The sequence below is a fragment of the Phragmites australis genome, chromosome 15 (genome assembly GCF_958298935.1).
Source record: "Phragmites australis chromosome 15, lpPhrAust1.1, whole genome shotgun sequence".
In the NCBI taxonomy this organism is placed as follows: domain Eukaryota; kingdom Viridiplantae; phylum Streptophyta; class Magnoliopsida; order Poales; family Poaceae; genus Phragmites; species Phragmites australis.
The window spans coordinates 14,867,002-14,870,872 of NC_084935.1; positions in this window are offsets into that span (position 1 = coordinate 14,867,002).

The window sequence follows — 3,871 nt, forward strand, 5'->3', positions numbered from 1 at the left end:
ACAGGTTCGGGCCACACAGAGCGTAATACCCTACTCCTGTGTGTATGATGTGCTATTAATGCTCTTGGAATGCCTTTCTCTGGATCTCTGTGTTACAAGATTTTTTGTCTAAGTCTTGAGCTTCGTGCCGGTCACTCTGAGCTTCTACTCGACCTAGACTTCTCAAAATCTTCGACCTCTCAAAGAGCTTCTTCTTTTACGGAGTGCACCCCCCCTTTTATCGTATCGGGGGAGGCTCAGCGTGCTCAGAACGGGGGCATGAGTTCCCATGAGCCATAAATGGAAAGCAACCACCATGGGGCTACAGTTTGATATTACAGGGGTTGAAAATGCGCCTTCGGCTGGTCCCGTCGCCCATTACGCCCAACTTTTAGCAGGTGCAGGGGGGCCCACTGGGCAGCCGCTGAACTGCCCCGCATGCTCGCTCGGTCAGAGCGAATCTGACACAGCAGGGGGGCAAGAGATACACCTCGAGCCCAGCGACGATATCTCCAAGCCGTTTCCCTTATGGGCCCCGCAGGGTGATGTGTGATGGGACCCGTCGCATTAAATGTCCCCACGCCTTCTTGCCAGGTGGTGGCAGGGATTAACGTACTCAGTACAATAGGCATGGGGGGGGAGCGGTTGGATGTGACCGGCCACACTCCCTCTTAAATGCAGCATCAGGCCTCCCACCGATTGACACCTCACCGTGAAGCCCTTGTGGGGTCTACCGGCAAGGGGCTTCTCAGGTCCTCGGGGAACTCTGGGTACTCAAGGACCAAATGTTCATGGCTCCGAGCACCCTCTCTCGGATTTGACTCTTTTCGGGTCCTCGGGGAACTCTGGGTACTCGGGGACCAACTGTTCATAGATCCAAGCACCCCTCCCGGAACTGGCTCTTCTCGGGTCCTCGGGGAACTCCGGGTACTCGGAGACCACTGTTCATGGCCCCGAGCACCCCTCCCGGAACTGCCTCTTCTCGGATCCTCGGGGAACTCTGGGTACTCGGGGACCACTGTTCATGGCCTCGAGCACCCCTCCCGGAACTGGCTCTTCTCGGCCCTCGGGGGATGGTCCCCGAGGGAAGGCGCCACGTGGCATTCTACTGTCCTGGCCTCAGGACTCGGGGACCTCTGGTTCCTATGTCACCGACAGAGACAGTTGTCAGTTAAAGGTACAGAGGCACTGCGCTGTTCCTTTCGCGTTCCTTGAGTTAAGCGGCTGAGCCAGAGCGAGCACTGGGCGGTCCTTGTTGTTTCACAGGCCGTGCTTGTTCCTTGCGTACTTGTTCTCTTATTCGCAAAATTCAAAACACTACTAAAATTATCATTAAAAAGTTCTAAAAATTTTTGTTGAAAATTAAGAAAGAAATATATGACTTGTAAAATGAGACAAATTATACAATGTACAATACAATTTGCCTTTTTCTTCTCATAGTACAATTCATATTTGGAGTTGAATTTTTTTAGCTAGATTATAGGGTCCTCTATAATAATATTTTTTTTCAGAAATTTGTATAATTATTGCAATAGTATTTTGAATTTTGAAGTATTGGAATTCTTTATTTTTAACATCTCACTCGTTCTAAGGGCAACATTACGACATGCACCTGTCGCCCTTCCAGTAGGTGACAAACGCCTATTTTTATAATTTTTTCAAATGGACATCTACTTTTGCAAATTTTTTATTTTTAAATATAAAAAAAATTCCTATGCATATACGAGTGTCAGTGATCCCATCCATGTCTGTTGTGGATCAGGTCCCATCTTGTTTCTGAACGCCAAACAGAGCCTCAGAGTATCTCCAAAAGATATCTAAAATTGATTTCCTATATCCTTATATAGGGAGGCATCCTAAAAAATTTACCTCTAAATCTTTCCTCCTCCAGCAGATTTCCAATTTATAACTCCCTATATTCTAAAATTGATGCACGTAGGCAACTACCAACCACTCCTCGTACGCGACTTCTCCTGCACGGGCGACGCTCCTACACGGGCGACGGAGGAGGCACTCGCGACGCGTTGGCATGCGATTCCGGCGCGTCTCCTGCACGGGCGTCGGAGCCAATCGCGACTTGTGGCCACTCCTCTGTGCGTGGTGTCTGACGGGCACGGTCGCCGCTCCTACGTGCGTGGCGTCGGACGGGCCATTCGTCCCGTGGCCGGTCCCGCTGTGTCGGACGGCCCTGCGTGCGCCGTCGTTTGTGACAACTGCGTGTGCCAGAGATCCACTGGTAAGCATCTTTTTGTTGTACATGTGCAGCCATACGAACTTGGTTTCGCTGTGGTTGATGTTAAGCAGATGCACTTGAAGTTTTTAATGATTTTTGTGTATTTGTAACAAAGTTGATCCACTTCACGGGAGGAAGTAGGAATTGATCTGTTTTGCGATGAGTCGTCGTAGTTTTCTTATGCAATAGGTCTTAGATTTGTCATCATCGGATGATGACAATGAATTCATTGTTGCTGCAGCACACATAGCACAAAATCAATATGAGCTAGACAATGAATCGCACCATGACGGATCTGTCCTTGGACATCAAGTAGTTTATTAGAACAGAGAAGCAGGGTATTTGAGACTTTATCAAGACTATTTCTGGGATAATCCTACATACGACCCTACTTTGTTCAGACGCAGGTTTATAATCAGTACATATATTTTTATTTTTATTTGTTGTAGCTCGTGATATGTATGCCCCATTCTTATCATACCCGCACAGGTTTAGAATGAGGTGTTTTCTGTTTGTACGCATAATGTGTGCTGTAGAAGAACATGATGATTACTTTGTGCATAAAAGAAATGCAGTCGGTAAACTTGGGTTAAGTTGTTTACAAAAGGTTACCACATCATTTCGTATACTAACTTATGGAGTAGCAGTGGATGCTACGGATGATTATGTTTGTATCGGAGAAAGTACCTCTATAGATAGAATGAAAAGGCTTGTCAAATCCATTATTGAAATTTTTGGAGATGAGTATTTGAGATCACCAAATGAGAATGATACTACTAGATTACTTGCACTTGGGGAGGTAAGAAGTTTTCCGAGAATGCTAGGATCCATTGATTATATGTATTGGAAGTGAAAGAATTGTTCGGCTGCATGGAAAGGTATGTACAACGGTCATATTCACGAGCCTACAATAATTCTAGAAGTTGTTGCTTCACAAGATCTATGGATTTAGCATGTTTTCTTTCGTTTACCTGGGTCTCACAATAATATCAATGTTCTTCAACACTCTCTACTCTTTGCGAAGCTAGCTGAAGGTCACAATAGGATATTACCTTATAGATGACATATATCCTAAATGGGTCACATTTGTAAAGACAATATTACCTCCACTTGGCAATAAGAAGAAATATTTCGCCAAAGCTCAAGAAGCAGTTAGGAAGGACGTGGAACGAGCATTTAAAGTTCTACAAACTCAGCTTGCCATTGTTTGAGGACCAGCGTGATTTTAGGATCGAGATATGCTCGGACAAATTATGAGAGCGTGTATAATTATGTATAACATGATCGTTGAAGATGAGCTCAAATTTGAGTACACAATCATATATACTTTCCTCTGTTGCAGATATACGTTTATTTATCCTCAAGAGAAGTTGATAACAAGCTATACTCGCCTACTTTAGTTTAGTCAGTGCCAATCTGCCAATATCTGACTGATATTGGAAACAAAGCGAACCCCTGAAAATGACAAGATGCAGAGTAAACTAGAAAAAAAATAGAAAGCAGTAAATAAAATTCAGGGTACATAGTTTTTTACAGCTACTCATAGAGTCATACTACCCAACTACCAATCTAGGCCTCAAATTTTAGCCATATCATAACTCAAGAGACAAGTACTGGTAGCAACAACACACATCGTATGGATCAAGTAGCAGCACACAA